This window comes from Bombina bombina, chromosome 4 (genome assembly GCF_027579735.1).
Source record: "Bombina bombina isolate aBomBom1 chromosome 4, aBomBom1.pri, whole genome shotgun sequence".
Taxonomy (NCBI): domain Eukaryota; kingdom Metazoa; phylum Chordata; class Amphibia; order Anura; family Bombinatoridae; genus Bombina; species Bombina bombina.
Genome location: NC_069502.1, coordinates 647,020,409 through 647,041,772, shown reverse-complemented (window position 1 = coordinate 647,041,772; position 21,364 = coordinate 647,020,409).

Here is a 21,364-nt window from a genome sequence, read left to right as displayed (position 1 = left end):
TAACTCAGCAACAATTCAGGGCTCAGGCTGGAATTTAAACCCAGCCGGGTCCAGGAACGCCCCCGTTGTCTGGGCAACAGGGAAGCTTCTGATACCTGGCAACCAATGGAGTAACAGGAGGGAGCGGCATGTCAGTGAGATTCTCCCTGCTGACAAGTCTCATGTGCAAACTCACGTGTACAAGAGTGTACATCCCCGACTCGTTCACGCACATTTGTGCTGTCAGGCACTGTTACAGTCACAGAAGGAACTCGTGATGGCGCCCTCCGCCATACCTGCCGGCGGCCAGTTTGGAGGTACATTGAGCTGTGGGTAGTCCTGAGACAGGAATAAAGTGTGCAATTTTGGTGCAGCGGTCGATGACAACATTGGGATGGAGGTAATTCAACAATAAAGTCTATAGCAACATCTCTCCATGTGCAAGTTGGCACGGTTAATGGTTAAAGCAATCCGGTGGGTTTTGATGTATCATGTTTGAGGGCAAAAATAGTACAGGATTTGACAAAAGATTGAACATCAAATGACAAGGAGGGCCAGAAGAACTGGCGTTGTATGACTTTGATGGTGTTATGAACTCCCCGATGCCCAGCCATAGGATTATCATGGTGATGTTGCATGATGGTTATCCGAGAGTTAGTAGGCACATATATGCAGTGTTTAAAATAACAGTGTCCGTGTTGAAAAGGTAGGTGAGCAGCTTTTGCGGGAACAGAGGTACTGGCTTCTTGGATCTCTAAAAATAAGAGATTGACAGGAGGCCATAAAGTAGGTAGCAGGAAGAATGGTCTCTTGGGTGTTTAATGTAGGCTTGATGTCAGAGGGATGCATATGCATTAGGGCATCTGCCTTGCAATTTTTTGATCCAGGTCGATAAGTAATCTGTAGTTCGAAGCAGGAAAAGAATAGAGCCCATCTTGCTTGAGGAGGTCTCAATCGTTTGGCAGTGCGTAGATATTCCAGGATTCTATGATCTGTATACACCAGCAGAGGGTGTGTGGTGCCTTCAAGCTGATGTCTCCCTTCCTCCAGAGCTGTTTTAATGGCAAGCAACTCCTGTTCTCCTACATCATAGTTTCTTTCTGCATTGTTGAGCTTATGAGAATAGAAAGTTATGGGATGTAAGACTGGTTTCTCACCTATCTTTTGGGATAGAACTGCTCCAATTGCAACCTTAAAAGCATCCATTTCAAGATAGAATGGTAACAAAATATCAGGTTGCACCAAAATTGGAGCTTGGGTGAAAAGGGACTTGAGTTGGAGAAAGGCCGTTTGCGCAGCAGTGGTCCAGTCAAAGGGAACATGAGTTTTGGTCAAAGCAGTGATAGGGGAACAGATAGAGGAGATATTTCTGATAAATCTTTGGTAGAAATTGGCAAACTCAATGTTGATCCATGCATTTATTCTGTGGTGTAGGCCATTCAAGGATAGCTTTGATCTTTTTTGGATCCATCTCTATTCACCCTGGTGACAGTATATATCCAAGGAATTCAATGGAGGAAGCATCAAACATATTTTTCTCAAGTTTGGCGTGCAATCTATGGAGTCGAAGAAGCTGTAACACAATGTGTTTTTCGTGTTCTGAAAGGGTCTTGGAAAACACAAGTATGTCATCCAGGTATACCACAAGGAAAGTGTCAATGAGATCTCTAAAAACATCATTGATGAAATACTGAAAAGAGGCAGGGGCATTACACAGCCCAAAAGGCATCACAAGATACTCAAAATGACCAAAATGAGAACGGTAGGCAGTTTTTCATTCATGCCCACCTTTTTTTTTTACGGATGAGATTGTAGGCACCTCTAAGATCAATTTTCGTAAAAAAACCTGGTGTCTTTTACCCTGTCCAATAACTTTGGAATGAGAGCAAGTGGGTAGCAAAACTTGATTGTGATGTAATTGAGAGTTCTGTAATCAACACTAGGTAATAGACCACCATCCTTCTTCCCACGAAGTAGATACCTGCACCCACTGGTGAAGTTGAAGGACATATGAATCCTTTAGACAAACTCTCCTCGATATAGTCTTTCAGGATCTTAGTCTCGGGCTCGGACAGGTTGTATAGATGGCCTCGAGGCAGTGGGGCCCCAGGAAGGAGATCAGTAGGGCATTCATATGTACTATGGGGTAGTAATAAGTCAGCTCCCTTCTTCTCAAAAACATCAGCTAAATCTTGATATTTAGTGGGTAGAAAAGACTTAGTAGTGGAAACCAGGAGTGCCTTAGAGGTGAAGGTAGGGGATAGGCAAGAGGAGGAGCAATGAGGGGAATTGAATGATAGTTGTCCAGTAACCCATCAATCAGGGTATTAAGTTTCTGCAGCCAAGTGATACCCAAAATAACAGGGAATAAAGGTGAGAGCACAATATCCCAAGTTATCATCTCATGATGATGAGTACCGATGTGCAGTACAACTGGATATGATTCTTAGGTCACTACTGGTTTTCAAGGTAATTCCATCCACCATGTGAAGTAGAAAGGGCTGTTTCTTCTGTCGAGTAGGCATTTTAAGTTGTGAAGCCAGATTGGCATCCATGAAACATCTGCTAGCACCAGAGTCGATAATGGCAGAGCAGCTCAACAACGTTTTCGTCCAGCTGCAAGAATACGGAAATAGCAAGATGAGAGGAAGTAATGTAAATTGGCATGTTAAGACAAATTGACTATTTAGATAACGTACCCGCTTATGGCCAAATAGGGCATTCGTTTAAGACATGACCAGGCTTTGCACAGTATAGACCTTTCCATAGCAGACAATGGCCTGCAGACCAGTCCAATTTGCATGGGCTCAACTTGCTCCGTAGCCCCAGTGGCAGAGGAAATCACAGGAACAGGAGGAGGAGGAAAGTAATCTGAACACTTAGGTGATGGTAATATTGTTAAGTCTTTCTGGTCTTCTTTCTCAGAAATGGCGATCCAACTGTGGATCAATTCTCTCAAAGTAGCTGGTATTCCAAATTGCACTAGCTCATCCTTTAACTGGTCAGAAAGACCAATTCGGAACTGTTCAATAAGGGCCATGTCATTAACTGTAGTGTTAGGAGACACTTCTCTGAACTCTGTGACATATTCTTCTTCCATTCTTCCTTGTTGTGAATGCTGTAAGGTGTTACGGGCAGTGACTGTGTGTAGAGGATCATCATAAAGAACATTCATAGTAGTTACAAATGACCCCTAGGTTGCTAGTAGCGGATTATTATTATGCAGTAGTTGATGGGTTCAGATTTGAGGAGGTCTGGAAAGTAATGAAATTGTGGTGCGTACTTTAATGAAATCAGTGGCATAGGTGCAGTGTTTTAAAGAAAACAACAATTCACAGTAAGTGATGAAAGCCCGATAATTTTTATGATCACCAGTAAAATTCTCAGGTAGGGCAATAGCTGGTTCATTACTCATAACTTCATACATACGCAGTGGAGTTGCAGGGGTGAGGGCAGTAAAGCTTTAGCTTCAGCAGTATCTTGTTCTTGGGCTCTCACTTTCTGCAGCAATGTTTCATGACTGGCTTATAATTCTTGAAGTGTTTGCATCATAACGGCCAGCTGTTGTGAAAGGGAGGCAACAGTCTATGATGTTCTTGCGGGTTCCATGGTATGGCTGAGTTATTATGTCAGGGAGTAAGGCTACCCTGTATTCAGAAGGTGAAACCCTATGGCAGAGAACAGGGAAAGCAGTTGCAAACCCAGTCAAAGGTACAAACAGGGAGAATCCGAGAGGCGTAGTCAGGAAGTCAGTTCAGGCAGCAAGTATAAGAAGTGAGGAGTGAAGCCAAAGGTAAAACCAGGAAATCCAAACAATGGGATAGGACACAGGAACAGGATATGGAACAAACACTTAGTTACTGCAGGTATACAAGCAGAATAACTCAGCAAAAAGTCAGGGCTCAGGCTGTAATTTAAACCCAGCAGGATCCAGGAATGCCCCCATTATCTGGGCTACAGGGAAGCTTCTGATACCTGGCAACCAATGGAGTAACAGGAGGGAGAGGCATGTCAGTAAGATTCTCCCTGCTGATGGCAAACACCTGACAAGTCTCCTCTGCACACTCATGTAAACACGCGTGCACGCTCCGGCGCACACATCAGTGCACGCTCACGTTCACATGCACATGCATGCTCACTAGCACGCGCAACCGCTCATGCATGCACATTTGTGCAGTCGGCACTGTTACAGCTACAGGAGGAACTTGTGACAGCGCCCTCTGCCATACCTGCTGGTAGCCAAGTGAGGGGGCACCCCTGGCCCCATGACACATATACACATCCAATTACCTTGCTCCTGAACAGTGCAACATTTTAAATTTTCGTTTGTATTGTACTCATCATTCCCTCCTTTGTTCCTCCCCTAGTATTAATATTGAAAAATAATGAGCAGAGTCAATAACCTTATATTTTGATTTCATCTTTAAATGTTCCTAACAGAGAACAAACTGTTCTTTTCTATTAACTAGGATATTTGTTTGGATGGCAAACTCTTCCATAAGGTGGTGATGACTTATTTTTTATTTCAGTTTTGCTGTTAACTATTTTTATGGGCACTAGTGCAGTTAGATCAGGTATTTGCAGGGTGTCTCTTGCTAGTTAGGAAGAATTTGTAGTTGGTGGAAGAAGGGTTGATGTTTGTAGAGGAAAGACAGTAGATGCCCCTAGTGGTGAAAGTAGTTCAATAACTGGAAATGCTGACAAACTATTGGATTCAGGCACATTTCTATAAGACAGGTTAAATATCATGTTATATACAACTCAAATAAACTGAGAGACTATAAAAATTATTGTTATCTTATTTAAATTAATAACACTTATGTAACTATATTTATTATCCAACCTTTGAACAAAAGAGACATGGACCTTTTCCTAGCATGTAACTCATTAGTTAAAGGGACACTGGACCCAATTTTTTTTCATTCATGGTTCAGATAGAGCATGCAATTTTAAGCAACTTTCTAATTAACTCCTATTGTCAATTTATATTCGTTGTCATCTTTATTTGAAAAAAAAAAAAGGCATCTAAGCTTTTTTTTGGTTCAGAACTTTGGAATGCACTTTTTTATTGGTGGATGAATTTACCAACCAATCAGCAAGAACAACCCAGGTTGTTCACCAAAAATGGGCCGGCATCTATACTTACATTCTTGCATTTCAAATAATGATAACAAGAGAATTAAGAAAATTTGATAATAGGAGTAAATTAGAAAGTTGCTTAAAATGTCATGCTCTGAATCTGAATCACAAACGAAAAAAATTTGGGTTCAGTGTCCCTTTAATTCACTTTTGTATGAAGCACACTATAGGAAGAATATATCTCAAGATGACAATCTAAAGGAGAAGGGACTGAAAACAGTGGAAATGTATTAAATACATTGGGCTAGATTACAAGTGGCTTGCTATTAGAATTTGAAAGTAAATGGTTTTGCTCGAGCAAAAACTAAAATTGCTCTTGTCAAGTTAGAGTGATTGAATACCTTGCATAAAGGCTAAGACTTAAATAAAGTTGCACAGAACATAAATACATTAAAAAGTGTAGTGTATACACATACGGCTAGATTACGATTTGTGCGTTAAGGTAAAAAAGCAGCGTTAACAGGTCCTAACACTGCATTTTTACGCCCGCTGGTATTACTAATCTTGCAGGTATAGGTGTACTGCACACTTTTTTGGCCTTACCGCAAACCTACTTACGTAAATTTCTTAAAGATTTTTTTCTATGGGACTTCCATAGCGCCGGTATTATGAGTTTGTCCTGGGAGGCCAAAAAGTGAGCGGTACACCCTCTACCTCCAAGATTCCTAACGCATTTTAAAGTCAGTAGTTATGAGTTTTATGCTACAAAGCCGTAGAATAAAACTCATAACTAAAGTGCTAAAAAGTACACTAACACCCATAAACTACCTATTAACCCCTAAACCGAGGCCCTTCTGCATCGCAAACACTAAAATAAAATTATTAACCCCTAATCTGCCACTCCGGACATCACCGCCACTAGAATAAACATATTAACCCCTAAACCGCCGCACTCCTGCCTCGCAAACACTAGTTAAATATTATTAACCCCTAATTTGCCGTCCCCAACGTCGCCACCAATATTCTAAATTTATTAAACCTTTAAACCTGTCTAACCCTAACAGCCCCTAACTTAAATATAATTTAAATAAATCTAAATAAAATTAATATCATTAATTAAATTATTCCTATTTAAAACTAAATACTTACCTATAAAATAAATCCTAAGCTAGCTACAATATAACTAATAGTTACATTGTATCTAGTTTAGGGTTTATTTTTATTTTACAGGCAAGTTTGTATTTATTTTAACTAGGTAGAATAGTTACTAAATAGTTATTAACTATTTAATTAACTACCTAGCTAAAATAAAAACAAATTTACATGTAAAATAAAACCTAACCTAAGATACACTAACACTACACTGCAATTAAATAACTTACCTAAATTAAATACAATTAAATAAATTAAATACAATTAGCTAAATTACAAAAAAACAAACACTAAATTACAGAAAATAAAAAAACTAATTATAAGATATTTAAACTAATTACACCTAATCTAAGAGTCCTATCAAAATAACCCCCCCCCCCCAAATAAAAAAAATCCCTAACCTAAACTATCAATAGCCCTTAAAAGGGCTTTTTGTGGGGCATTGCCCCAAAGAAATCAGCTCTTTTACCTGAAAAAAAAAAATACAAACAACCCCCCAACAGTAAAACCCACCACCCACACAACCAACCCCCCAAATAAAACCCTAACTAAAAAAACCTAAGCTCCCCATTGCCCTGAAAAGGGCTCTATTGCTGCCCAAAGCCCTAACCTAAAAATAAAACTCACCCAATACACCCTTAAAAGAATCCTAGCACTAACCCCCGAAGATTCACTTACCGGGAGAAGTCTTCATCCAAGCGGCAAGAGGTCCTCAATGAAGCCAGCAGAAGTGGTCCTCCAGACGGGCAGAAGTCTTCATCCAGATTGCATCTTCTATCCTCATACTTCCGACGCAGAGCGGCTCCATCTTCAAGACATCCGGCGCGGAACATCCTCTTCAATCGACGGCTTCTTCAGAATGAATGTACCTTTAAGTGACGTCATCCAAGATGGCTTCCCTTAGATTCCGATTGGCTGATAGAATTCTATCAGCCAATCGGAATGAAGGTAGAAAAAATCCTATTGGCTGATGCAATCAGCCAATAGGATTGAGCTGGCATTCTATTGGCTGTTCCAAAGAGCAGATAGAATGCAAGCTCAATCCTATTGGCTAATTGGATCAGCCAATAGGATTGAAGTTCAATCCTATTGGCTGATTGCATCTGCCAATAGGATTTTGTCTACCTTAATTCCGATTGGCTGATAGAATTCTTGGATGACGTCACTTAAAGGTACATTCATTCCAAAGAAGTCGATTGAAGAGGATGCTCCGCACCGGATGTCTTGAATATGGAGCCGCTCCGCGTCGGAAGGATGAAGATAGAAGATGCCGTCTGGATGAAGACTTCTGCTCGTCTGGAGGACAACTTCTGCCCGTCTGGAGGACCATTTCTGCTGGCTTTGTTAAGGACATCTTGCCGCTTGGATGAAGACTTCTCCCGGTAAGTGAATCTTCGGGGGTTAGTGTTAGGATTTTTTAAGGGTGTATTGGGTGGGTTTTATTTTTAGGTTAGGGCTTTGGGCAGCAATAGAACTAAATGCCCTTTTAAGGGCAATGCCCATCCAAATGCCCTTTTCAGGGCAATGGGGAGATTAGTTTTTTTTAGTTAGGGTTTTATTTGGGGGGTTGGTTGTGTGGGTGGTGGGTTTTACTGTTGGGGGGTTGTTTATATTTTTTTCAGGTAAAAGAGCTGATTTCTTTGGGGCAATGCTCTGCAAAAGGCCCTTTTAAGGGCTATTGATAGCTTAGTTTAGGTTAGGGTTTTTTTTATTTTAGGGGGCTTTTTTATTTTGATAGGACTCTTAGATTAGGTGTAATTAGTTTAAATATCTTGTAATTTGTTTTCTATTTATTGTAATTTAGCTAATTGTATTTAATTCATTTAATTGGATTTAATTTAGGTACGTTATTTAATTGTAGTGTAGTGTTAGTGTAACTTAGGTTAGGTTTTATTTTACAGGTAAATTTGTATTTATTTTAGCTAGGTAGTTATTAAATAGTTAATAACTATTTAGTAACTATTCTACCTAGCAAAAATAAATACAAACTTGCCTGTAAAATAAAAATAAACCCTAAACTAGATACAATGTGACTATTAGCTATATTGTCGCTAGCTTAGGGTTTATTTTATAGGTATTTAGTTTAAAATAGGAATAATTTAGTTAATGATATTCATTTTATTTAGATTTATTTAAATTATATTTAAGTTAGGGGGTGTTAGGGTTAGGCTTAGGGGTTAATACATTTAGAATAGTGGCGGTAATGTTGGGGCGGCAGATTAGGGGTTAATAAATGTAGGTAGGTTGCAGAAATGTTAGGGGCAGCAGATTAGGGGTTAATAAATATAATGTAGGTGTCTGCGATGTTGGGGGCAGCAGATTAGGGATTAATAAATATAATGTAGGTGGCGGCGATGTCCGGAGCAGCAGATTAGGGGTTAATAAGTATAATCTAGGGGTCGGCGATGTCGGGGGCAGCAGATTAGGGGTTAATAAGTGTAAGATTAGGGGTGTTTAGACTTGGGGTTCATGTTAGGGTGTTAGGTGTAAACATAAAATGTGTTTCACCATAGGAATCAATGGGGCTGCGTTACTGCTTTTTTGTAGGTGTTAGGCTTTTTCTCAGCCGGCTCTCCCCATGGAAATCGTGCATGAACACGTACAACCAGCTCACTGCTGACTTAAGCAGCGCTGGTATTGGAGTGCGGTATGGAGCTCAATTTTGCTCAACGCTCACTTCTTGCCTTTTAACGCCGGGTTTGTAAAAACCTGTAATACCAGCGCTGTATGTAAGTGAGTGGTGACAATAACGTGCAAGTTAGTACTGCACCCCTCATAACGCAAAACACATAATCTAGGCGATAATATTTTAGTAATGAAAAGTTTGACACCTCCAAGGATGGAGTTCTGGAGATCCAAAATTAAGATAATTTGGATATGAGCTAGGGGTCAACCTCTAAAGAGATGGCTAATGTCACCAACCTGAGTTTTCCAGATGTTTGTGCTTTAACCTGTCTGGAAATCTTGGAAAGGTTTAATGTTACTACGGTTGTTGAATCTGGCTATGATATGCTGTCATACTCTGCAAGGGAGCAGGTACAAGAGTTTGGAGCTGTTGTGCAGAGGTGTCAGGTTCTGGGGTTAAAATTGTGTTTTGTCTGCGTGAGTCTTTCCTTTTTGGCATAATTAAACAGGTACAAGGTTTTCGGAAATAAAGGTGATGGTTTTATTGATAGGATAATTAGCAATGCAGAGATATGCAAATTAGATAAGGCAAAGTCCATAGGCTGTAGACTGGAACTCTGTAGTATCAGGCAGAAATGCAGATCTTTGTCATAACAGGCAGGATACTTGCATATGATGTAGACTGGAACTCTGTAATAACAGGCAGGAATTCAGATCTTTGTAATAACAGGCAGGATACTTGCATATGCTGTAGACTGGAACTCTGTAATAACAGACAGGAATGCAGATCTTTGTAATAACAGGCAGGATACTTGCATATGCTGTAGACTGGAACTCTGTAGTAACAGGCAGGAATGCAGGTCTTTGTAATAACAGGCAGGATACTTGCATATGCTGTAGACTGGAACTCTGTAGTAACAGGCAGGAATGCAGATCCTTGTAATAACAGGCAGGATACTTGCATATGCTGTAGACTGGAACTCTGTAGTAACAGGCAGGAATGCAGATCCTTGTAATACCAGACAGGAATGCAGATCTTTGTAATAACAGGCAGGATACTTGCATATGCTGTAGACTGGAACTCTGTAATAACAGGCAGGAATGCAGATCCTTGTAATAACAGGCAGGATACTTGCATATGCTGTAGACTGGAACTCTGTAGTAACAGGCAGGAATGCGGATCCTTGTAATACCAGACAGGAATGCAGGTCTTTGTAATAACAGGCAGGATACTTGCATATGCTGTAGACTGGAACTCTGTAATAACAGACAGGAATGCAGATCTTTGTAATAACAGGCAGGATACTTGCATATGCTGTAGACTGGAACTCTGTAATAACAGACAGGAATGCAGATCTTTGTAATAACAGGCAGGATACTTGCATATGCTGTAGACTGGAACTCTGTAGTAACAGGCAGGAATGCAGATCCTTGTAATAACAGACAGGATACTTGTATATGCTGTAGACTGGAACTCTGTAGTATTAGGTAAGAAGCAAGCAAAATTACCTGAGTCAGTCCTTAGGAAATAGAGAATTAGCCAAGATCAATTGCCAGGAAATCAGTCCAAAAATGAAACACAGTGCCAAGGGGATATCCAGAAGAGTAGTCACAAAATGAAGCAGAAATCAGGCACCAGGAAATCCAACAAATCTGTATTTCACTCAGGAAACAGGACCAGAGGGTTTGTCAGAGTATAACACTCAATGTCAATGCCCAGAACTGCAGTAAACCTCCCAAATATAGCAGGCTGCTGATTATATGATTTGTTACAGCTGGTAAGCAGGTGGAGCCAGAGAGCCAAAGTTGCAGCAAACAGAAAAACCCAATATTCATAGCCTGTGATCAAGCCATCTGGTGGCGAAGCGGTAAGACAACAGGCTGGGAAAGAATAGCAACAGAAATAGAAACAGGTCTCAGGTTCGATTCTAGGCTGGATCATGACATATGCAAAAAAAAAAAAAATCTAGATTGACTTTTTATACTATATAGAAAAATTATTTAATCTGAGAGTTGTTGAGGATCTCACTGATCTTTCTAGGCCCAACCTGTCCAGATGTAAAAGATAAGCAGTTGTGAATCTACAGAATAAAATAAATATTGTCATTAAACAATTAGACATGGGGGGGCAGTGTTATTGTCTTGGACAGAAAAATGTAAATGAAAGAAGCTCTGAGACAGCCTGGTGATCAAGATACTTACCTCCCATTAAGTGGAGACCCTGCTAGGAAATTGAAGGGAATTTTGCATAAGGGTGTGGAGATTGGATTTTTAGATAAAGATATCTTTGAATATTTTTTGATTGAAAACAAACCCAGTTTGTCCCATCTTCCACTACCTACCAAAAGTCCATTATAGCTTAAGTTATGTGAAAGGTAGATCTTTTTTGGTAGGAATAGGGTCGCTCCAAGTAATATGCAAACCCCTGAGAGGTGGTGATAGATTTATATCACTGTGTCAGTAAGAAATATACTGGATATTTAAATTGGACACATTGGTTCCTAAAGGATTTAATTCTGAATATGATATTATTTATTATTGGGAATGAATACTTTTCCATTTCAAGTATATCAAATATATTTGTTCTATCTTGATTGGGGCTTGGACCCTTATTATAAAGTAGTGAGTATTTACTTCCAATAATTATTCTTTACGTGGTGTAAGGTTTGCAGTGAGTGTTAGTTTTTTTTTTTTTTTTTAAATAAGGCGCTCCATTAAAGTCTATGGGGAGAAGAAGTTAGGGAAGTCACTATATACTGGTTAGCACACATTGAGTTTTTCTGGCACACAAACATTTTACTTTCAAATTAATATGCACGCTTACCCTCCCACGTTAACAATTTACTTCCAGTGGTGTTTGTAAAAGCTCTAAATAGCGTGCCATTTGTAATCTAGCCCATTGTGAAGGTTCTTTATGGAAGAATTTTAATGAAAGAAAAGAAAATGGTCTTAATTTCTCAGACTTTAATGTTTTCAATATATTGATAGACCTTTATAGATTTTTCTGTAATCTGACTTTCAAGAAATTCTATAAAGATAATAGTTCTTAGGGAACAATAAGAGAGGAAATAGAGCTTTTGTAACAGACAATACAGTATGATTATATTGACTTCCAGTATGCCAGTGACGTTCTAAGCTTTAATTCAACAAGAACTATAAAAATGGCTCTTTAGGAGGAGCTTAATGATAGAATACATAAACATACAAGGCAAAACAAAGTATATACAGATAATGATACACAACAATAACCTTAGTCACAGGATATACTGAACTTCCATATATTGTCAGTTCATCAGGGGTTAAAGTTCCTGGACTCCCATATATTGTCAGTTCATCAGGGGTTAAATTGCATGTAGCAATTTTAGGATCACAGTGGCTGCACTCCTCTTCACACGAATGTAGTAGAATAAAACAACAGCATCTAGCAAATATAAGAGAGGCTCCTCATGTGTGTATCAGTCACCAAATAGACAAATCAGATAGAAAATGTCAAAAACAGGGTACTTACATTTTCATAGAGCACCCTTATGTGCTAGTAGATGCAGGCTGGAAGCATAAAGGTGTGTGTCTGCTCACCTCCTCCCGACAGCTGAACATAGTCCAGCGACAGCTCAAACACACTCACAGTGATGAACCAAACAGTAGGCCCAACACATATGTGCACCTGGCAATTAGGGCTTGTAAACACTGTTGTAGTTTAAAAACTGATTTATTAATACCATTTAAAATTCAAACAATACAGTGGTAAAAATTGGTGGGTATAAACAGTCTGTACAGTCTGATATGCAACGCATTTCTCAGCAGTTATGCTGTTTCCTCAGGCATAACAAACCCTATACTGATGCACTTATTTAAATGCTATCCTATCTAATCAGATTCTGAGAGCACAGGTGTAATGAACATGTCATCTAATCACCAACAGTCTTTAGCTGTTGTGTCAAACAGTAAGTTTCAAAACAGTGTTAGATCTAAAATATGTCTACATTATATAATACAATCAATTGATCCCAACTGATTAATCCTTGTATACAAAGCTATTTCACAGATAAAATTATATGTACATATACCCTATTGGAATAGTGATCAATACTGCTTATGATGAGCTGAGGTAATGGGGAGACCAATGGTTTCGGGTATTGGCTCCCTTTTTGAGAATCTTTCAAATGGGGTAGAGTCCCTAGTACAACCAAATGTGTGGAAATTTCCCTCTTTTCTCAAAAAGGGGCAACCAGACATGGACTCCTTGCTCAGTGTGCTTAGAGGAATATGGCTACACCTCACTGACGAGGCCCAATGAAGGCCGAAACGATCATCTGAGGTTGTTGTGTTCCTTGTTCAGAGAGGAATTGCCTGGTATTTCAGTGCTGGACTAACCGTATTAGGCGGGACCAGACTGATATACTACAGGAAAGTTCTACTCTGTGAAAAGCATTACTGGACTAAAAGAAGTTGCACCCAGGTGGTAAATCACCATAGAACAGGCTAACAATGGTATTGAGCTGGTTGTTCATTCCTGTGAGTGCACTTCTCTTTGTATGTATTTAGTCTCCCTCTTTGCTCAGAGATTCAAAACACATGTTTAATTTGGTGGATGGTTTTATTTGGTTGGAATAATATGGTTGAATAACTATGTAGTTGGCTTGTACTCTGCCATACAACATAATAAGGGTCTGACAGCTGTAGGATACATTATGGATTATTTCATTGATTTTGAGCCTAGGCTTAAACCTTATGTGTTAAGAGGTTTGCAGGTTTTACTCACCCATAATTATTTTCAGTTTGATCAGCAGTTTTATCTGCAGAGACGTGGGACAGTTATGAGAGCTAAATGTGCCCCTGCTTATACCAACCTCTTTATGGGTTAGTGGGAGCTGTCCCACATTTACTCAATATTGAGAGCATTTGAGGAAGCTAGGAATATGAGCAGAGAAATGCTCTTGAAAACAGCAGTCTCCCAGGGCAAGAAATAATGATACATTGCCAATGTTTATAACGACTTATAGCAAACAATATCATGCGTTTGCAATATATGTCACATCATAACATTATAATAGGAAACATGCTTTCACTCAGTACTTTAAAAAAGCCAAAACAAGAGAGCAGTTGGTTTCATTGTAAAGCTCATTACCAATGTAGTGCCAGGAGATATAAAGCTCATGATTTTGTGCAAGTGAGTAAAATTTTTCAATCAAGTAGTACTCAGAGAGTTTGTCAGTTACATCATTGTACTAACTCCAGATCAGATTAATTTGATCACTTACACAGGATATAATGTACAGTATGTAGGGTTTACCACAAGGGAGACCCGCAATAGGGTCAGAGAACATCTTAAGGATATAGAGACGGGGGAGTTCATGTTCAGGAGTAGCTAAGCATTTAATTTATGAGCATTCTCAGCAATAGAACACCTTTACCTGGATGGTTATAGATCTGGTAAAAACAAAACCACAGAGGGGAGGGGGATGATAAGGTTCAAGATCTCCTTAAATGGGAGGTATTTTTGATATTCACCATACAAACTCAAAGACCCATTTTTAGCAATAAGAGAGATATTACTAGACAATCCTCAGGCTTGAATATATACTACCTTGTCTTCATCCCTGTTTTCACCAGTAGTATGTTTAAGTAGAATGTTATAACTAGTACTCATGTAAAATGTTGTTACAGAGAATTATATATGAGTACTTTTGTGTGTGAAGTTAACATATAGAGGAATACAATATAGCGATTGTTGTCATCAACACATAGCAAGCATATGTTTATAGAGATATGATACTAGTGGACTCAGTGATCACTGTGTCTTTAATGTGGCGGTTATTGCCACCAGTAAACAGCCACTATGATGATATGGAGATATGATACAATCAGACTTTGTGATCACTGTGCCTTTGAGCTAAGTTAAGATATGATAGTATAGCTATGTAAAATCAAGTCAGTTATCACTCTCTAGTATGTTTTTTTTTAATTATTGCCCTATCAAGCTTGTATATCATATCATGTTTTTATATCATTAAGCTTTGTGTTTAATTGGAAAGTATTTGTATACGTTTTTTGTATCTTAGAGTAGGCATGTGTAAGTGAAAAATGAGAGACAGAGAAAACATATAAAGTTATACAGGTGGAGGGTCGTGATGTCTATGATTAAGGCAGTCAGGACTGAAACGTATACAATGTGCCCAACATGTCTACTTTTTATATGTTTTTTTGTGTGAGCTATGTTTAAAATATATTTAATAAATGTACAATTTTAGCAGCTCCTGTTTTTTTTTACTGTTTTGTCTTAATTTCTCGCATTCTATATAAAAATGTTGCATAATATGCAGGCGTACACAAGCCTTTCACACAGGACTGCTAACATATGCACAAGTTTAACATGAAATATGGAGCAATCTATAGGTATTTCTTCTGTGCCAAGATGTAGGCACAAAGCCACAGTTATAATCCTCCACTGCTTTTCCCATCTGCTGAACTTGAATCTGAAACTTGGTTCCTCTCTTTTGACTTTACAACCACAAATGGCGAGCACTCAAGGCATAACATAAACAGTAACAAGATCAACATAAATACATACAGACTCTTGCTGCAGGATGCTAGCTATGTCAATTCTACTAACAGTTTTAAAAGCCAATATTTTTTAAAATGGCATGCTCTAAACATAGATAATTCTGATGCTTTAAAACAGGACCATGAAGCAACTCTTCCTTTATCTTTTTATATTTGAAATTTAAGTGAATAATGTGTTTGACATAAGTATGTTGTATGTTGTGCTGATCATTCATTGCTTTGGATTCTTCCTGTAACCTTCTTTAATGTGTACCTCAGAATACTTTTTTTTTTTTTTTTTTTTCAGCATATGTCTTCTATTTTTTTTTTTTTTTTTAAACTTTTTTATTGAAGGTAAAGGAGTTTACAGGCATAAAATGCATGGTACAAAAATCAATGCAAATATTCATGGCATATCTGAAAATACATACTGCACCAAGAGCAAAAGATAAATGGAGATAAAATAGCCTTCCCCTTCATTTTCTCCCCTCTTCATGTCTTGTTAGATCACTCTTGGATCTTAGGTTTGTAAATAGTATCATTCAGGGGTTTAACAAAAGCAATAACAGAAAATATACAGAAAAATGGCATCTCCAAGATTAACAATACTAAATAGGATTTGTGTTTTAGGAGTGAGAGATGCTAGGGTCCCAACCGTGCACCCACTTGTTAAAAATAAGCATTAACACCAGAACAATTAAGTATGAACCATAGAACATAAAGAAATAACATGTTAACCCTAAATGGGAAATGAGACTTAAGCAGCTTAACATGGGGACACTAATACTGTGGTTCAAGATAGCTGGGAAAAAACAACTTTACTTTTTTATTACGTCTCCAAAAGGGTAATATACAACAATTAAAGGCTAAGAAAACAGCCTGGGTAGAGAAGATTCATCCCTGATGTGTTCATTCTGTTATTTATTGGGTGTGTGTTAGAAAAAGGTAAATTATGCATTTAATTGTTCTAAAGGAGGTGTGCTTGTCATGCATATAGAGGTACCGTTACTTTGTGTTTAAAGACCCTTATTGTATCTTTATGGTATAGGATGTTTCCCTCAGGGGCCCCCCACTAAGCCCCACAGAGAACATGCAAATATATTTAAGGGTGCTATGTAGGTTGCAATATTCACCGAGCATGGGTAAAAAGAAAACAATTCTGCAAAGCGCTAGATATGCGATAACGGTGTGGTGAGATGGCTTGATTAACCTAAATACCACTGTACAACATATATAGAAATTAATATAGTTCCTATGTCTTGCAAAAATACTTTTAGCTCCCTCCCCGGTTCCGGCCGCAAACAGCGGGAAGAAGGCCATTTTAGTGATAGGACATTAAGGGAACCTTTGCGTCAGGCAAAAAGTATAATCAACAGAGTGAACTCATATTTTACCCCTAGTATTATTACATCATGAAATAAAAGAGAAAAACAAGCATCTTGTAACTCAGGGCAATACTTAGCCACACAACCCAAAAAGTCTTAATGTCTCTCCCACGGTGATTAATAAGCCAAACATGTATTGCAAAGGAAAAGCTTACACTATGCTTCTGAACTCAGGCAAAACCTATAAAAGCATGAGCACTGTCTCTATATCCCAATCATGGCTCCCACCGCCATGAAAATGGTGCTTATATAGTGATGAGGAAAGTCCTGTGCAACCCTCCACTTTCAAATCTGCAGGTCGGAGCTTGTTAGTGATGTCTAGTCGGGAAAATTGCCCAGGCATATGTGGTTTGTAAAAGTCATAGGGGCCAAGGCTCTTTTTATTGTTTGGAGCAGCATGGGAGTCCCCCCCGAGCTCCCGCCCCGATGCCATGTTGATTATAGTACCTTCTGGCCACGGCAAGTCCTCCCACGCCTCTACGATTGCGGACAGTTCAGGTAGTTTCCCGACCTGTATACTTGCAGCCTTCACCCGGCAAGAGCCGCCTTCCTTCTTGACTCCCTCCGTGCTGTCTGAGGGTTGCGGGACAAATATCGGAAACAGGCCCGGTGACTCCGTTGCGGGATTGGTGTCCTCTGGTAAGACCGGCATTGTGTCTGCTTTGTTGGCTAATATAGACAGGTGAAGTTTTTGCCTTCCTTCATAGATGTGAGTAAGATAATCCCATGGGGCTCTGGCCATCAAGTTCTGGAAGCAGCGCTCCAGCCTCTCCATACAGCTGGTGTGCAGGATAATTTTCTGTTCGGCCTCCATTTTGCAGGACAACTATGAAGAGGTATTAAGTAGTATATTCTTCTATTCCGACTCTGAGCTGTTGATATGGTTCGGCAAAAGTGTATATGTTTCAGGCTGAAGTGGTGAGTACATGCTTAGGACCAGTACCCTCGATTACTCGAGGGGGGTGGTGTCGCCTATAGTGAGCCGCCGCTCTAGGCCCCTACGTCCGATGTCTGGCCCAAACTTCACAAGCACAGCACAAATGTCTCTGAATTTCAGGTGCTATTAGTGAAACTGCCCTCACAAGCAGTTGAGTATAGATTAGTGCTGTAAGGTCTCCTGTCGTCGGCGGATTTCAAGAAATCAGTGAGAGCTCAGAGAAAATGCGACCACATGAGATCGCGGTTCGGACACGCCCCCCAGAATACTTTATTTTACCTTATGTCATTGCATCTTCTGTGTTTGGATGAACCGTGGAATGTTTTTTTCCATGACAGAGTACTTGGGCACAATTTATTTAGCTGGCATTCAATTTTAACTGATGATGTAACTAGAGACTCCTTCTCCTCCTGAGCAAAGCTTGTTTCCTTGTTTTTGGCCTTCTTTTTTGAAGGGCCTGTAACCTTATATCCTTTCAGTTGTTCTAATGGAACAACTTTCTTTCACGTTGCTTTAACATGGTAGTCTGTGTTCTTCTCTGCTCATTACCCCTTCCAGTGTCAGTCCCTTCTTTACATTTTTGTTCATCATTATTGGCACCCTTGAATATTGTGTACACGGTGTACCTCATTTTCTGAATGTGTAATAAAACAGAATTGGCCAATATACACATATATTTGATAATAAACAGCACAAAATAAAACAATAACAATTCAAAAAAGAAATGGGAGAAAAACATGATTATTGGTTCCCTCTTGAATAATCAAACCACCTTGAAAAGAAGAACTAGAATGTCCTTGCTGTAAAATTACACATGCCTGTGATATTTTTGTAATCATTTGAATTAACCAATTGTATCAAGGCTTAAAAGTCAATTTCCATTAAATTTTTCACAATGGTGAAGACACGAGAGTTGTCTATGATCATCGGAAACACTTGTATCACTGAACATAGGTATTCTAAATGGTAAAAGGGGATCTAAAATACCTTGGCATCCTTGTTTCAACAGTTTCCAAAGTCATTAAGAAGTTTGCTGCTTATGAAACTATCAAAAAACCTCACTCGACGTGGTGGCAAGAGCAAACTTGAACCGAGAAGCATTACATGTAAGATATCATATAAATAATAATATAAAGGCCAGCGAAGTTAGGTCGACATAGAACATCCTAACAGTGGAAAGGGGCTAATATGTGTATATACACATATAAACACATAAATAAATATTTATGTATATATACATATATATTTTAAATATGCTGCCCAATGCTGTGCAACTTACCCCCTTTGCTGCGTATCTATGCTGTGCAACTTACCCCCTTTGCGCCATATCTATCGGCGTCAGAACGAGTCCCCTATTGAAGCCTATGGAAGCACACTCTTGTGAGTGCAAAGCTTCCATGCAATGCAAACACGAGGTCACGTTCGCATTGAGCTTTACACACATTAACACATAAACATATATGTATATAAGCATGTGTAAGAAGAAATGACAGCCAGCACCCTCTTCAATGAATAAAAGCAAGTCTTTATTGGTCACATATTAAAAAGAAAGAACACAGCCAGATCATGTATAAGCATATACATATATATATTTTCAGTTTAAACACTGTCCTCATAGACCACTATGTAAAGTCACTTTTCAGTGCTGTTTTTTCTAACACCCAACATCCCCTCACTTGAACCCCTTATAACAGTACACATTATTTGTGGGGAAATTGGGGGACATTTATTTAATTAACCAGAGCACAAAGTAGCATTAACCAGCCACTTGTTATGGATGTTTATTTAATATGCACCTGTAAACTTGAAAATTTGCCCCATTACAGGTGCACGTTTAATTAGCACTCCACTTGTAATCTCGCCTAATGTTTTTTACTGTGTAAAAAAAATGTTCTTTGTATTTTTAAATATATATGTATATATCTATATGTATACATTTAGATATATAGGTGTAGACATATATTTTACAAAAAAATCACATATATATATATATATATATATATATATATATAGAGTTGAGTTTCAGAGTTCAGCGCACATAGAATGGAGAAAAACAAAAACAAAACCAAATTATGGTGCAGTATGTCAGTACTAGGCAATCAAAAACTAAACGTGAGATTTAAATGTGCTCACCTTGTTTAACCTCAAACATGTGAAGTATGTTGGAAGCATGGAGGGGATGTAATCCCTATCTGTGGTAAAGATGTTTCCAGCTGGTATGCAGAAACTTTTAGCAGGTGGAAATCTTGATATCCCTGGAGTAGAAATATGTTGGTATTTCAGACAAACTTCTCTCTGGAGTTAGGTAGAGACACTTTAATTCTTTTTGCTGGATTTCTTTCCTTGTTGCTGTTTATTTATTTTCCCCCTCTTTATACTTGAAAGGCTTCTCCTCTCTGGAGTATGGTATAAACTTTATGTATGCAAACCAATTAGTGCTCAGTTTACATACTATGAGATCAATTGTCGATATTAATTGCAGCACTCATGAGATGTGTATAAATGATGCTTGCAAGGACACAAAGTGAAATTTAAAATAAAAACACTTTTATTTTCCAATGTCCAATAAAAAATGATAAACAGAAATCCTCTTTGATAATAGTCCAGATCAGGGACATAAATAGGTGAGCAGATGAAATATAGTATATTTCTCTAAATCCGGTAGTGAGTTTTTTTCTTATCAGGGCTGGTGCAAAAACAGCTAGCTGATAAAAATTAGTGATATTGTGGTATAGGATGCTGTAAGTACAGCTGAAGGTAAATTCCTTGCATTGGTTTTGAGCTCTGAAAAGCTCCCAGAGTTCAGGTGGATAAGTTGGTGTTTATGATGGAAAACCGTAATAAATAGTTACATGAACTGCTGTAAATACAGCTAGATGATGATTCCTTGTGTTTTTTTGAGCTCTAGATAGCTCACAATATCCGGATGGATGTGGATTCTTAAGCCTGTCAGTGACAGGGTCCGTTGCTGAAGTGTTTGAAGCTTGGTCTCCCTGGACAGGAAGTGACGTCAGAAATGGGCGTGCCCTTACGCGTATCGTGAATTACATTGACTTCATCAGAGCAACGGACCCTGTCACTGACAGGCTTGCTGATAAAAATTAGTGATATTGTGGTATAGGATGCTGTAAGTACAGCTGGAGGTAAATTCCTTGTGGTGGTTTTGAGCTCTGAAAAGCTCCCAGAGTTCAGGTGGATAAGTTGGTGTTTATGATGGAGAACCGTAATAAATAGTTACATGAACTGCTGTAAATACAGCTAGATGATGATTCCTTGTGTTTTTTTGAGCTCTAGATAGCTCACAATATCCGGATGGATGTGGATTCTTAAGCCTGTCAGTGACAGGGTCCGTTGCTGAAGTGTTTGAAGCTTGGTCTCCCTGGACAGGAAGTGACGTCAGAAGTGGGCGTGCCCTTACGCGTTTCGTGAATTACATTGACTTCATCAGAGCAACGGACCCTGTCACTGACAGGCTTGCTGATAAAAATTAGTGATATTGTGGTATAGGATGCTGTAAGTACAGCTGGAGGTAAATTCCTTGTGGTGGTTTTGAGCCCTGAAAAGCTCCCAGAGTTCAGGTGGATAAGTTGGTGTTTATGATGGAGAACCGTAATAAATAGTTACATGAACTGCTGTAAATACAGCTAGATGATGATTCCTTGTG